The 17,028-nt window shown below is 41.9% G+C and overlaps 1 protein-coding gene across 2 annotated transcripts in view; it reads right to left on the reverse strand.

Moving 5' to 3' along the window:
• The window catches only part of SLC44A3 (solute carrier family 44 member 3), a 98,744-nt gene that overhangs the window by 11,642 nt on the left and 70,074 nt on the right, over positions 1-17,028 (reverse strand). The gene's annotated exons all lie outside the window — the stretch shown is intronic.

Consider the following 17,028-nt stretch of genomic DNA (forward strand, 5'->3'; position numbering starts at 1 on the left):
ATGGATAAAGAAGAGGTGGTATATATATACGATGGACTATTATGCAGCCATCAAAAGGAATGAGATCTTGCCATTTGCAACGACGTGGATGGAACTGGAGGGTGTTATGCTGAGCGAAATATGTCAAACAGAGAAAGACATGTATCATATGACCTCACTGATAGGAGGAATTCTTAATTTCAGGAAACAAACTGAGGGTTGCTGGAGTGGGGGGTGGGGTTGGAGGGATGGGGTGACTGGGTGATAGACACTGGGGAGGTATGTGCTCTGGTAAGCGCTGTGAATTGTGCAAGACTGTTGAATCTCAGATCTGTACCTCTGAAACAAATAATGCAATATATGTTAAGAAAAAAAAAAGAAGAAGAAGATAGCAGGAGGGGAAGAATGAAGGGGGGGAAATCGGAGGGGGAGACGAACCATGAGAGACGATGGACTCTGAAAAACAAACTGAGGGTTCTAGAGGGGAGGGGGTGGGAGGATGGGTTAGCCTGGTGATGGGTATTGAGGAGGGCACGTTCTGCATGGAGCACTGGGTGTTATGCACAAACAATGAATCATGGAACACTACATCTAAAACTAATGATGTAATGTATGGGGATTAACATAACAATAAAAAATTTTTAAAAAAAGTAATGGAATAAACACATAGTGAATTTTTAAATTCACTTTAAAAAAAAAAACTATGCAATGGACATCTTAATTTCTGGTTTTTGGATAATTTCTTAAGGATAAATTTCCAGAAATGGGATCACGAAGTCAAAAAGGACAAGTGTATGCATTTCTGTGTGTTTATGTTCGCAAGAGATTTCTTGGATCATTTTTCCAAAATACCTTCTTCTTATGAATATATGATAATTTGAAAACCATCTATTTCTTATATTTCCCTTGAAATCTTTAAAAATGCTATTTGCCCTGCAGTTTACAACACAGAATTTATAACTCCCCTGGGAAAATACACTGTAATACTATCTTCTTGGGTTTTGGCATTTCTTTTGGCCTAGGAAAAGGACGACAGTTTTTTATCTCATGATATACAAATGAATCCTTTCCTACGCCCACTCAAAAACATTGTAAGGAAACCAATTTGGAGTCTATTATAATAACCCAACTCCCAGTGATGCAGGTCTTAATCAGAGTAAGTGACAGAGGAGATGGAGAATAAAGGGGTAGAACTAATTTAATAAACTCCCTCTTCACCAAAGCCAACTAGAGAGCAAAGTTTGGTTCTCAAAGACAAAGGCTGGGTACCTACCTCCCCCAATGGGGTACCCTGCTTGCCTCACAGGGGATAATTCTCAGATGTCAGATGAATTCCCTGCAGAAAAGCCTTAACAGTATTCCACAAAGAACTTCTGGTTCCTGACTTAGATGGAATGCACGTGAATTTTGCTTTTAAAACCCCAAACTGGTTGTTGCAGAAAGCTGACCTCAGTGTGAGGGCTTCAGTCTTGAGTAGGGTTGTGAAAACTCATTTGCTCATTACTTAACTAAGCATCTTCAATCATCTAAGATTCTAAGAGCCCTGATGACCAACCAATTCATTATCCTGAAAATACATTTGTCGGGTACATGGATAAAGACTAGCATCATCATTCTTTTATAGACTGGAAACCAGGATCAAGGGCATTTCTCCAGATTCCCTGGTAAATCAGAAACTTCCCCCCCCCCCCCTTTAACTTTCTGGACATTACACTATCAATTTTCATTGGGACAAAATGCTATTTAAAAGTGTGGTGGGTAAGGTAAGCACAGTCTCTGGGTTCAAATCCCAGTTCTACCACCACCTGGCTGTCAGTCTTGGGCAAATGATTTAACCTCTCTCCGACTTCAATTTCCTCATCTATAAAGTGAGTTACGGCACCTACTGCAAGGGGGCGTTGGGAGGATTAAAGAACATACTCCCTATAAAGCAGTTAGCAAAGTGCCAGGCATGCAGAAAGCCTGTAGTCAAGGGGAGCTATTCTCATCCAGATGTCAGCAAGGATGACCTCATTTACAGCTGGGAAATACAGGCCACTCTTCAGCACTGAGGAGGTGTGGAAAGGACCCACGGTTTCTTTATCCCTAGGCTTTGATCCCTTGTGCTCTCAGGGATCCAGGAAGGGCAGGACTTGCTTCCCAGACCACATTCTGGGGCCCAGCACGGGGGCGGGGCGGGGGGTGCTTTCTCGGCAGCAGCTCAACCACATGCTGCTCAGTGGCTTTCTTTGCGTTCAGGCTCTGTCCCCAGCCAACCACCCACTCCCCACCTTTAAACTGGGGTTCTTAGGGTACTTCCCAATTTATACTGGGGAATACAGGTTTTGCGGGGCCTTCCTTTTCCTGCCGATCACTGCCTTGTGGTCAATGTAGTGCTACTGTTTATAAGCAATAAAAATAGATTTTGCTTCTTGGCTAAAATGATCAAAGGTTAAAAAGGTAATTTCTTGCACATGTGTTGACTCCGCAGATTTTTGGGGGCCTATAACCATTTATCTTTTCTTTAATGTATCATGCCCACTGAAAGAGGGCATTAAAACCACTCTGACGGGGAAATTATAGATGCCTTCCTGCAGTTACTACACCACTAGTATTTTACCACAAGGTTCAACCCTGAGTGCAACAGAGAGACCTAGAATTAATGTCTGAATGAATAGCTGGAGGAGGGAAGCATCACTCGAGACATGATATGGATTGAAAATTTCTGTAGTTTCAGCATTAGTTAATTTAGACTTATTCTCAATAGAAGCTGCTTCCTTGTCAAGCAGCTGGAAGATGGATTACCCTAAATGTTCAGTGTGGTAAATCCTTGCTTGGAGCATTTAATATTTGCCTGGGCTGACAGAACTCGGTGGACATGCTAAGCTAATTTGCAGACCCTAACAATATGTGGAAAGGATTGGATATAATACAGATTAGGTCACATGTTTTGTTGGTTGTGAAAGTTAATCAGGAGATCCTGAAGGCTAATTTTTAAGCAAGAAAAGAGAGTCGTTTCAGCCTCCTAATTTATTACCAGACAACATTCAGTGTGCATGTCTCTTTAGAGTCCCCGAACAAGTGGCTATTTCTGTGTCTTGAAACTGAATGGAAAACAAAGATTCCCAACTCAACAACGGTAGCACCTTAACATTTTATCTCCATTCTCATTCCCTTGCCTGGGGTTAAAGACTCCCTCCAGGCGTGGTTTGATTAGTTTTCAAACTCTCATGGACTGTCACAAGCACGGGGTGGGGGTGGGGGGCGAGGGCACAAACGAGGAAGGGCCTGCATGACAGTGAGGACTGCTGAACAGTGAACTGTAGCTCAAGCACAAATGTGAAAGCAACATGGAGAAGCAGAGGCTGGGGGTGAAGGGGAGGAAGGAGCATGGGGGAGGGGAGCAGTGAGGAAGACTTCAGAGAAGTGGCAGGGAATTGGGGTGGGTGGGTGCCGAGGCTGGGCCAAGGCAGCAGCAGGGGGCAGTGGATGAGACTGAAGGGCCCCAGGAGGAGTGTGGTGGGAAATGGGTCCGGAGGAGCTGTGAACCAGACCTCGGTGGGGCTGAAACGCCCTGCTGTGGAGCAAGGAGAGAGACCGGAAGTTTCAGGATTCCTGTCATTTTCAGCCTGTGCTTCTGGGAGCTCTCCTAGGGCAGATCTCCCCTCATCACTATCTCCTGTTTAACCACAAAGCCCTGTACCTCTTCTCACCTACTCCTTTGGGGAGGCCCAAACACCTCCATAGTGCCTAGGGGGCTCTGCTGAAGTTATGCATACATGCGGTGCAATCAGTACCATCCATGGGCACGGTGGTACCATTAGCAGTCATAAGCCAGGGGCCAGGCCCCAAGAAAGTGAGCCTTTCTCCAGGGAGAAAATAAAGAGTATTAGGAATTGTAATATTTGTAGTCCCCTTTCCAGGTACTCTGCTCCCCTCCACCCCGCTTCAAGACATGCCTTAGCGATATGTCCCAGATGGTTCACCATAGTCCTGACAGTAGCTTCTTAATTTGTTTCTGTGGCCTTTCTCTTTTCTCTTTCTTTTCTTTTTTTCCCGTTGGTAGGCAAGTGTGAAGCTTCTGCGTGTAAGGCAATGATAATAAAGAGTAATGGCAAGCATTCATGGAGTGCACACTATGCGCCATGCCCTACTCATATTCTACATTCCCCTGAATGCATGAACTCATTTAATCCTCTGCAAACCCCAACTGGATGAGAAGGCTGTTGAGAAAGCGCAATCACAGAGAGGTCAGTCAGGTCACACGCCCCCAGGTGCACACATGCAACCCATGTTGCATCACTTACAAGAAGTAGTTCTCTGACTCATTCAGGCCCATCTGCAGGAAAACATTTACTTTGAGCTGTACTTTGTGCTTTTCCTTCTAAAAGGTTCAAAATAATAAAGTGGTGCTCTCAAGAGATGTATCATTAAAAATGGCTAAGGATGTGGCAGGGTGGCCCAGTGGAGAGGGGCTGGGTTCCAAGCACATTGCCTCCGACGACTGGCGACGTGACCTCCACTTGTAAAAGGTGTCTGCTTGCTCTAAAGTTCTGCACTAAAGATGCTTTATGCTTGCCCTCTACTTTGCAGTGGCCCAGGCACCCTCCTTTTATCATGTTATATAATCTTACCCGTTTCTTATCACAATTCAGTGAAATAATCACTGTGGGTATTATTATTCCCATTTCACAGAAAATTCTAATCACTGAAGAAAAAGGAAAGGGATTTAAGTATACTTTTAAGTAACAGACCAGCTGGATTACCTCCGTAATTTACTTTGAGAGTTGTCCAAGAATGTTAATCGCACCTTTGACACAGAAAAAACATTTCTGTTCCTCAAGTCAAAACTGAAGCCCGCACAGTTCAGCCCTGTGTCCTTCATCAGCTAAGGGCAGTCGTTTGTCCTTGCACTAAACTGAAGTGGTTCCTTCTTTTGGTGGAGGAACTGTGAACCTGAGGTTCTATTGATTCTTCAAAAAGGTAAACAGTTTCCCTCCGTATAGGCAGGAAGGCATGTGCCAAAAACCATGCCATGAATAACAAGCTTTATTTCTGGAATGCTTCCTAATAAAGTCCTGATATTTATTAACTCAAAAATACAACAAGAACTACTAAAACAAACTTGAGAAACTGGATGATGAATAAGTAACCCTGGTATTCATACTTCCCTCAAAACTAAGAGAAATATAGTGAAATCTGAGCCCAGATACATCCCCATACATCCGAGCGTCCTTCCTTGGGATTACAGTAAAAACTGCAGGAACCGCCCCAAGCCAGTTTCTTCCTGAACTCTGTTTTTATCACAAACACATGCCCAGTGAGGCATATACAAACAGCCTCTGGGACTTCCAGGGCCTTGCATTCACCCTTCAGAGCTGTTCAGGAGTTCACTAGTCACTAGTTGCAGAAGCCCAACGCGATGGTGAGCAGGGGCATGTGCCCGTCCCCTCCAGGGGTGGGGCCAGGTAGGAGGTGGAGGGAAGAAGGAACGTGCCTTTGATGAGACCCGCTGCTGCCTGTAAAGCCAGGGCACAGTGCTGTCTTGTTTACTTTTTTTACATTTATTTGCTTCCCCCCCCCCCAATTTTTATTTAAATTCTAGTTACTTAACATGTAGTGTGTAATATTGGTTTCAAGAGTAGAATTTAGTGATTCATCACATATATATAACACCCAGTGCTCATCACAACAAGTGCCCTCCTTAATACCCATCCCCCATCTAGCCCATCCCCCACTCACCTCCCCTCCATCAACCCTTGGTTTGTTCTCCATAGTTAAGAGTCTCCTATGGTTTGCTTCCCTTTTTTTCCCCCCTTCTTGCTCATTTTTAGAATAATGGCTTTATTATTTTTATGTCCACTACAAGAAAATCAAGCAACATAGAAAGAAACAAAGAAGCAAGGAAATCATTCTGATGCCACTCCTAAGAAATAATCATTGCTAACATCATGTGGACCATACTCCAGCATTTCTCTGCAAATATAGCAGACAGAAGGAAGACTGGATGGACAAGCATAAGTTATAAAATGAAACATACTCTATATTTTATTTTATTTATTTATTTTTAAAGATTTTAAAGTAATCTCTACACCCAATGTGGGGCTCGAACTCACAACCTTGAGATCAAGGGTTACATGTTCCACCAACTGAGCCAGCCATGCATCCCTCTCTATGTTATTTTAAATAAAAATACTAATGTTAATTTGACTTCAACAGAAGAAAAATGAAACTAAACTGAAAGTGAAGGAATATTTAAATTTCAGGCAAATCTATCTTCACAAACTAGCCTTCGATTTCTAAAAAAAATCTTTCTAAAATCATTATTAAAAATGTTAGGAGATTACTTACTTTTTTAAACACTGTGTCTTAAATTAGGCAGCATAGGTGGTGAACGATGAGGCGGATGACCCCCGGGAATGACCATATACAAGAGCATTCTTTCAAGTTTAGAAGTAGCTGTTTTGCTTAATTCACAGAAACAAACACAGAAAGGCAAGCAAAATGAGGAGACAGAGGAATATGCTCCAAATGAAAGAAAAAGACAAAACCTCAGAAAAAGAACTAAATGAAATGGAGATAAGCAATCTACCCGATAAACAGTTCAAAGTAATGGTCATAGAGATGCTCACCAGCCTGGAAAGAAGAGTAGAAGAACTCAGTAAAAACTTCAACAAAGAGATGGAAAATATAAAAAAGAACCCATCAGAGTTGAAGAATAAAATAACTGAAGCAAAAAACACACTAGAGGGTATTAACAGTAGACTAGAAGATGCATAAAGAATGGTCAGTGATCTGGAAAACAGGGTAGTGGAAAGCACCCAAGCTGAACAGCAAAAAGAAAAAAGAATTTAAAAAATGAGAATAGGTTGAGGGGTCTCCCAGATACTATCAAGTAAACAAACATTATAGGGGTCCCATAAGGAGAAGAGAGAGAGAAAGGGGCAAAAAACTTATTTGAGGGGTGCCTGGGTGGCTCAGTCAATTAAGTGTCTGACTCTTGATTTCAGCTCAGGTCATGATCTCAGGGTTGTGAGATTGAGCCCCATGTTGGGCTCCAGTGTGGAACCTGCTTAAGATTCTCTTTCTCCTTTTCCCTCTACCCCTCCAGTCCCCCTAAAACAAAACAAAGCAACAGCAAAACAACAACAAAATTTACTTGAAGAAATAATGGCTGAGTATTTCCCTAACCTGGGGAAGGAAACAAACATCCAAGTTCAGGAAGTACAGAGAGTGCCAAACAAGGTGAATCCAAGGAGATCCACACCACGACACATAATTTATTGTCAAAGATTAAGGATAAAGAGAATTTTAAAAGCAGCAAGAGAGAAGCAACTAGTAACATACAAGGGAGACCCCCCCCATAAGACTAACAGCTGATTTTTTTTAGCAGAAACCTTGCTGGCCAGAAGAAAGTGGCATGATATATTCAAAGTGCTGAAAGCGGAAAAACTTACAATCCAAAATACTCTACCCAGCAAGTTTATCATTCAGAATTGAAGGAGAAATAGAGTTTCACAGACAAAGAAAAGTTAAATGAGTTCATCACCACAAAACTGGCCTTACAAGAAACATTAAAGGAACTTCTTTAAGTGGAGAAGAAAGTTATGAAAGGAAAAAATTTCACTGGTAAAAGCAAATATATAGTAAAGGTAGTATAGGAATCACTTATAAAGCTAATATGAAGGTTAAACGACAAAAGTAGTAAAGTCGATTATATCTAAAAAAATTAAGGGGCCTCACAAAATAAAAAGATGTAAAATATAACAACATATACATAAAAGGTTAGGAAGAGTAAAGAAGAAGTTCTTTTAGAATGTGTGTGAACTTAAGTGACCATCAACTTAATATAGACTGCTTTATACTTAGGATGTTATATATGAACCTCATGGTAACCACAAATCCTATAATAGATACACACAAAATAAAGAGAAAGAAAGCCAAACATAACACAATGAAAGTCATCAATCACAAAAAAAGAGAGCAAGAGAAAAAGAACCAGAAAAGAACTACAAAAACAACTAGAAATCAATTAACAAAATGACAATAAGTACACACCTATCAATAATAACTTCAAATGTAAATGGTCTAAATGTTCCAATCAGAAGACATAGGGTGGCACACAATGAATTAAAACTGAGACCCATCTACATGCTGCGTAGAAGAGACTCACTTCAAGCCTAAAGATAAATACAGACTCAAAGTGAAAGGATAGAAAAAGATACTCCATGCAAATGGAAGTGGAAAAAAAAAAAAAAAGCCAGGGTAGCAATACTTATATCAGATAAAATAGACTTTAAAACAAAGGCCGTAACAAGCGACAAAAAAGGGTATTACATAATGATAAAGGGATCAATCCAACAGGAGGATTTAACAATTGTGAATATCTATGTACTCAACGTAAGAGCACCTAGATAAACAAAGCAGATATTAATAGACATAAAGGGAGAAACTGACAGTAATAAAATAATAGTAGAGACTTTAACACCCACCTACATCAATGGATAGATATCCAGGCAGAAAATCCTTAAGGAAACAGTGTCTTTTAAGGACACATTAGACCAGATGGACTTAAGAGGTATATATAGAACATTCCATCCAAAACCAACAGAATACATATTCAAGTATACATGGAACATTCTCCAGGATAGATCACACATTAGGCCACCAAACCAGTCTCAACAGATTTAAGAAGACTGAAATTACATCATGCATCTTTTTGGACCACAACAGTATGAAATTAGAAATCAATTATAAGAAAAAACACAAACACACAGAGGCTAAACAACATGCTACTAAACAACTAATGAGTCAATGAGGAAATCAAAGAGGAAATTTAAAAATATATAAAGACAAATGGAAATGAAAACACAACAGTCCAAAATCTTTGGGATGCAGGAGAAGCAGTTCTAAAAGGGAAATTTATAGTGATACAGGCCTACCTCAAGAAACAAGAAAAATCTCAGAACAACAACAAAATCTTACACCCAAAGGAACTATAAAAAGAACAAATAAAACCCAAAGTTAGTAGAAAGAAGGAAATAATACGATCAGATCAAATAAATGAAATAGAGATTAAAAAAACAATAGAAAAGTCCAATGACACCAAGAGCTGGTTCTTTTAATAGTTATATGAAATTAAAAAGCCTTTTGCCAGACTCATTACAAAAAAGAGAGAGAGGACCCAAATAAATAAAATCAGAAATGAGAGAGCAGAAGTAACAACTGATACCACAGAAATACAAAGGATTATAAGAGACTACTGTGAAAAATTATATGCCAATAAATTAGACAACCTAGAAGAAATGGATAAATTCCTAGAAGCATACAATCTTCCAAAACTGAATCAGGAAGAAACAAAATCTGCAAAGACTAATTACTAGAAACAAAATCGAAATGGTAATCAAAAAACTCCCACCAAACAAAAATTGAGGACCAGATGGAATCATAGGTGAATTCTCCCAAGCATTTAAAGATGAGTTAATCCCTATTCTCAAAGTATTCCAAAAATAGAAGAGGAAGAAAAGCTCCAAATACATTCTATGAGGCCAGCATTATCCTGGTACCAAACCAGACAAAGACACCACACAAAAAAAGAAAACCACAGGCCAATATCCCTGTTGAACATAGACGCGAAATCCTCAACAAAATAATAGCAAACTGCGTTCAACAATATATTAAAAGGATCATTCATCACAGTCAAGTGGGATTTATTCCAGGGATGTAAAGATGGTTCAAATATCTGCAAATCAATCAATGTGACACACCACATTAACAAAATGAAAGATAAAAATCATATGATCAACTCAATAGATGCAGAAAAAGCATTTGACAAAATTCAACATCTGTTTATGATAAAAAATGGGTTTAGAGGAAACATACCTTAACCTAATAAAGGCCATATATGAAAACCCACAGCTAATGTTATCCTTGATAGTGAAAAACTGAGAGCATTCCCTCTAAGATGAGGAACAAGACAAGGATGTCCACTCTCATCACTTCTTTCAACAAAGTACTGGAAGTAAGTCCTAGCCACAGCAATGAAATAAGAAAAAGAAAAGGCATCCAAATTGGCTGAAGGAAGAAAGAAAGAAGACCACTGTCTTTAGAAAGAAGTAAAACTGTCACTATTTGCAGATGACATGATACTAAACATTGAAAACCCTGAAGACCACCAAAAAACTACTAGAATAAATAAATTCACTAAAGTTGCAGTATACAAAATATACAGAAATCTGTTGCACTTCTATATACTAATAACAAAGTAGCAGAAAGAGAAATTAAGAAAACAATTCCATTTACACTTGCATCAAAAGCAATAAAATATCTAGGAATAAACTCAGTCAAGGAGGTGAAAGACCTGATCTCTGAAAATTATAAAACACCAGTGAAAGAAACTGAAGACACAGAAACAAACGGAAAGTCATACCGCAATCAAAGAGTGGAAAAACTAATATTGTTAAAATATCCATATTACCCAAAGCAATCTACAGATTCAATGTGATCCCTATTAAAATACCAATTGTATTTTTCACAGAACTAGAACAAATAATCTAAAATTTCCATGGAACCACAAAAGACCCCAAATGGCCAAAGCAATCTTGAGAAAGAATAAAGCTGGAGGTATCACAATTTTAGATTTCCAGATACACTACAAAGCTATAATAATCAAATCAGTATGGTACTGGCATAAAAATAGACAATGGATAGAATAGAGAGCCTAGAAATAACCCACACTTATATGGTCAATTAATCCACAACAAAGGAGGCAAAGAATATTTAGTGGGGAAAAGACAGTCTCTTCAATAAATGGTGTTGGGAAAACTAGAGAGCTACATACAAAAGAATGAAACTGAACCACTTTCTTACATCATACACAAAAATAAACTCAAAATGGATTAAAAACCTAAATGTGAGACATGAAACCGTAAAATTCCTAGCAGAAAACGTAGGCAGTAATCTCTTTGACATCAGCCTTAGCAACGTGTTTCTAGATATGTCTCCTGAAGCAAGGGAAACAAAAGCAAAAATGAACTACTGGGATTACACCAAAATAAAAACCTTTTGCACAGCAAAGGAAATCATCATCAACAACATCAAAGGAAACCTACTGAATGGGAGAAGATATTTGCAAATGACATATCCAAGAGAGGGCTAGTATCCAAAATATATAAAGAATTTTTACAACTCAACACTAAAAAAACAAATCACTCAATTAAAAATTGGGCAGAGGACCTGAAAAGACATTTTTCCAAAGATATCCAGATGTCCAACAGACATATGAAAAGATGCTCAACATCACTCATCATCAGGGAAATGCAAATCAAAACCACAATGAGATACCACCTCATCCCTATCAGAATGGCTGGGATCAAGAAGACAAGAAGCAACAAGTGTTGGCAAGGATGTGAAGAAAAAGGAACCCTTGTACACTTGGTGGGAATGCAAATTGGTGCAGCCACTGTGGAAAACAGTATGGAGGCTCCTCAAAAAATTAAAAATAGGAATATCACATTATCCAGTTATTCCACTGTTAGGTATTTACCTAAAGAAAATGAAAACACTAGGGGCACGCTGGGTGACTCTCCAGTTAAGCGTGTCTGCCTTCAGCTCAGGTCATGATCCTAGGGTCCTGGGATAGAGCCCTACGTCAGACTCCCTGCTCAGTGGGGAGTCTGCTTCTTCCTCTCCCTCTGCCCCCCCAACCCTGCTTGTGTTCTCTCTCAAATAAATAAATAAAAAAATCTTTAAAAAAAAGAAAATGAAAACACTAACTCAAAAAGATATATGCACCCTATGTTTACTGCAGCATTATTTACATTAATGAAGATATGGAAGCAATCCAAGTGCCCATCAATGGATAAAGAATATTACTCAGTTATAAAAAAATAATGAGATCTTGCCATTTGTGACAACATGGATGGACCTAGAGGGTATTATGCCAAATAATAATAAGTCAAAGAGAAAGACAAATACATATGATTTCACTTATATATGGAATCTAAAAAACAAAACAAACAAAAAGCAGAAACAGACCCACAAATACAGAGAAATGGTGGTCGCCAGACGGGGAAGGAGGCAAAGTGGGTAAGGGGGAGTGGGAGGTGCAGACTTTCAGTTAGGGAATGAATAAGTCACAGGGATGAAAGGCGCAGCATAGGGAATAGAGTCAATGGTAATGTAATAGTGTTGTCCGGTGTCAGATGGGAGCCGCGCTTGTGAGCACAGCACAACACACATGAATCACTATGCGGTGTATCTGAAACTAATGTAGCACTGTGTGGCAACTATACTTCAATAATAATTTTTAAAAAAGAATAAAGATAGAGGTTTAAAGGAGATTCTCTCTCCCCAGAGAGTAATTTCTAAAAAAAAAGGGGGGGGGTGGCGGTGAGAGTCCCCTCACACTTTCTCCCACCTCCTGATTTTAGTTACTTTTCTGCACTTCACAGTGTCTGCAGGGCCCCTTCTGATCCCTCTATTGCAAATGATGTTCCTTCAGCCAAGATGATCTTCCAGAGCCCCCCCCGCCCCCCGCCCGCTCTTTCTGTGAAGCTAACGTTCGTTGAATGATAAAGGAGGATGCTTTTGGCAAACAAAAATGTTTTCCAAGTAATATTTCTTCATACAAAACCCAAACTCAATTGATTGGTACACTTGTTCTTTCGGTAGAATGTTAGGATTAAAAGGCACCCCAGATGTCACCCAGGAAAATCCTCTCATTTTACTGATGAGGAAAAGAAAATCTCACCATGCTAAGTGACCAGGCAAAGGTGACAAAAATGGAACATGGATTAGGAGTTCACAGCCAGTGCCCCTTCCTCCCACAAATCCAGAAAAAGCCAAAGGAGGCAACTGCATCTTGCTGAACCTGACCTGTCACGGGCGTGTGAGCAAAGCTCTGCACTCTTCAGTGAAAACCCAGCAGCACAACAATTTGATTAAAAATGACAAGGCACGTGCAGGATCCAGGGCCGTGAAGGACGTGCTGCCTTGGTCCAGGACGCCCTTTACCAGCACAGAGGGCTCTCACGTCCGTTCATCTCCTCTGGCCCGTGCGCCATCAGCAGAGGGACTGACAAGGAAGAAGGGAGGCTCGATCTTCCACAGGGCCAGATGAAACTTGTGGATCCGTGAGACGGGAAAGGCCTATTCTGTTGTTTTGACTTCAGGCTTTATCAGATAGATGGTCTGTCCCTGGTAAGTGAAGACCCCTAGTTTCCGGTCCTCCTCACCCTTCTCCTTGACAAGGAACTCCAGGCAGCACAGTGGAGCCTCTAAGACCACCGATCTGCGGTCCTACGGAGCACCACATAGTAGCGCTATCACCCTCCATAAGCTCTTCCGCCTCTGGGCCTCAGCTTCTTTGTTTGTACAAAGGGGGTAACACCACCTGATCTGCAGCGTCCCCGAGAGGATAAACCCAGACTGCGTCTGTAAACTGTTTACCGCGGTGCCTGGAATACTGTAAAAATGCAACAAATGGCTGTTACTTAGAGACTTTAGGAGGCTGGTTCTTCAGAACCATAAGAGAATGTCAGGCATCTCTGATTTGAAGCTCAGGACGGTGGAAACGTCAAGAAGGGATGGAGCGCAGAAGGAATGTTGACATGTTTTCATACACCAAGCGATCTGGGGAGATTAAGTCACGTGTCTGTCCCTTCATGAACATGTTTTTGGTGGACACAGGCTGGCGAGGCAAAGACTGACCTGTAGGAGAAAGGCGTGCTGCCACAGAGCCGGGCTGTGGAGAATGATTATTGGTTTGTACCATAACTTGGCCCAGTTCGCAGCAAAAAACTCGTAAGAAAAATGCATTTGCTTAAAGACACTATAATAACAGATCTTTTCTTCTTGAAGCTTCAAAAGACTATCAGACCTTCTACTCTAGCCTCCTCCATCCACAGGCTCTTCTCGGAGAGAAGTTTCCCTGGAAGTCAGTCCAAGGTGTGGTAGTGCAGCTCTAACGAGAAAGGGTAGCTCTTTCAAGCTTGTGTTTCTGTTTTCTTTATTCCCTCCCTGCTCCTCTTAGCAGATGCTAGAAGCTGCATGAAATGGCACGAAGCCAGGGCTGGTGCTGAGAAAGTTCAGGCCCTCACCTTCAATCATGCTTCCATCCACAGACAAGGTCAGGGCTGGGGACAGGGCACCGAGCCATGTCAGCAGCCTCGTGTTCTTGGGACCTCACCAAGTTTCTTTGCTGCCACCTTGATGGAGGCAGGACGTGGGCCCAGCAGGCAGGCCCAGAGCGCCCCTCCCTGCCCCCACTGTGCCGCATCCTGAGAAAGGCATTTGGCCTCAGCTGTCCCACTGCCTGGATGAATGCTAGTCTAGCAAACGCTCCTTGCTGCCCCACCCCGACGCCAACTGAGGCATTCTGTAAAAGGCGGAAGGAGGGGGAAGATGAACCCACTTGAAGAACTGTCAAAGCCTTGATCCACTTGCCAAAACTTTTAGGAACTGCCTAGCCCCACCTAGATAAGGAATCGAATTGAACCAAATTCCCTTAATTGCTTCTGCTTCTAGTTTTCACAGCCCTTGTTTCTCAACCATCTATAGAGATGAGACTGTGAATGGAAGGACTACCCAGCTACCCCAGATCAATGTGTGATGACTTCTTCTGCTCTCTTGACCTCTGTTTCTTTTCCCTGGGTACTTTCTACTTTTCCCCTCCTTCACATTCCCCACTCAAGGAGGACTCAGGCTCTGTGCTCATTCCCTGAGGTGAGGTTGGGGGCTCTTGAGGGGTGGAGGCAGGAAGACACCCAGTCTGCATTAGCTTTTGCTTTCCAAAATTTTAAGCTCTTTAAGCTCTTACCTACCAGTGGAGAAGGTGAAGGAAGGGGATTCTCAGTGTGAACCAATGTCTCAGAGTAGGAGGTGAGCATGTAGGCCTTCCTCCACCCCTAGATTAGATAGTGAGACTCCCCTGGGCTGAAGGAGGGAGGGAAGAGATCTGTGGGTCTGATCACGGGTCCAGGTCTCCTTTTTTTTTTTAGCAGAGCACCGAGAAGTGGCAAGACTCTAAAGGGAAGTGCCCACTCGGAGGGCGTGGGTTTGCTGGGAGTGAGGGGATTCCAGAGACATAGGGCTTTCAGTGCTAAAACCAGAACATCCCAGACGAAGCAGGAGGGTTGGTTAACTAACCAGTGCACATCCAGGCAGACAAGACCATGAGGGGCCTTGTAAAAGATTCCTGCTTCCCAAGTAAAGCCTGAAGATGGGATGCCATGAACAGGAAAGGGGGATGTCTCAAGGGCAACCTGTGTGTACTAATGCTTGGGGACACCTGAAATCTCCTATAAGCCCAAGAATAACAGCTGAAATTTACTGCCAGCCCAGTGTAATGGGAGCTCCAAGTCAGCAATTAGGTTGAGAAACATGATACAGTATTCCCTGCACATCTGAGTTTGTGACAGATTCACACCTATGTGGAAGTCAGTCCAAGATGACATGCAGAGGTCGGTAGCCAGAGCACCATGAGATTCCAACTTGTAGCAGAACTTGAGTTAGTGACTGGGGGATTGAAGTGGCTTTTATTTCCTCACACCTTTCAGGTTTTAGTCTATGAATGCATCCTTTAGTCCCTGGCCACCAATCACTTCTTCCTCCCAACCAGTCTCCATGTCTAGGACAAAGACAATTGGGGGAGACAGCTGAGGAATGTCCTCCCAGTCACTGTCTTGCTTAGAAGGGTATGGAAGAGAGGAGGGGAAGGCAGGGGTTCAGAGGTGGGCATTTGGAGCCCTCAGACAATAACTGTTCCAGAAGCAGTCCCAGATAGAGAGAAATGACATGAAGAAATCTCCTTTCCATCACGGGGAAGATTAGATTTGGGATAGGAGCTACTTAATGGTTTAATTTCATTTCCCACACTAAATGAATTTGGGAAATGTTGAAACTAATCTATAATCTTTACATTTTTTTAAGTTTTTACTTAAACTCCAGTTAACATACAGTGTGATATTAGTTTCAGGTGTATAATACAGTGATTTAACACTTTCATACGATACCTGGTGCTCATCACACGTGTGCTCCTTAATCCCCATCACCTATGGGGGGGTGGGTTAAATAACATTTACATTTCTTAAGCATTTAGGGTAATGCTGAAAACTTGGACTGTGAGAGTTCCATCTTCCATTCTGAACTACCTCCCCCGACCCAGCCCCCACCCTGACTGGGAATCACAGATGATGGCAAACCCAGCCTCAGTGGCCCAGCAAGCATGGCGCCCACAGCAGACACGAGCCTGCGGACGGGAAGGACACAGGAGTCCCTCTGCAGCTGCCACAGCCCCACAGAGAATACTGTTCATCAGAGCAGTGTTTTCATGTGTCACCTGCTTCCTTATTTATGAGGAAATTAGATTTTACGAACTTCAAAGGTAGTTTTCACAGACCAAAGTTAAAAACACAGGTAATCTCCCTCAGGATATTTCCAATGTAGCTAGAGCATGCTGTGATGAGAAGGCAGAAAGAGCATTAAGGGGTTGCTTCATGTTCTACAGGATGCTCAGACTTGTGAACAGAGTCTTAAGAGTAAAGCAAATGGTGGTTCCTTGCAACAGATGACCTTTAAACCAGTGTTGGAGAAAGCCCCAGTTGCCCTTGATAGGCAGTGACCAACGGCCCAGGACTGCTGAAAAATGGGAGTAAAGAAGAAAACGAGCGTTAGATGAAGAGAGGGGCCAAATGGATTGCTGTGCAGGGCATGTTTCCTCAACCTCAGGCCACAGTCATTTCTTGTCTCCTGGTCATGGGTTTAGATTTGAATGCAGACTTTCCCTCACCATCACCCTTCGTGAGGGGAAAACCTGGGCATTATTCTGGACTAGGGGGACCGGAAGGGCCCCTCTTAGCAGTTTAACTGCCCCCAACAAGTCATTAGCGCAGTGGTCCTGGGAAGAGAAAGGTGTAATCTGAGGACTTCCCTATGGATGTGGATACACTTAAAACTGAGCAGGCTTCATGAATAATCCCAGGAGCTCAGCATGACCCTAAGTGCATAGGAAAGAATCAGTGCTCATCACTTAGTGGGCTGGTGATCGTGATAATGACTTCCATTTATTTG

This window comes from Halichoerus grypus, chromosome 5 (genome assembly GCF_964656455.1).
Source record: "Halichoerus grypus chromosome 5, mHalGry1.hap1.1, whole genome shotgun sequence".
In the NCBI taxonomy this organism is placed as follows: Eukaryota; Metazoa; Chordata; class Mammalia; order Carnivora; family Phocidae; genus Halichoerus; species Halichoerus grypus.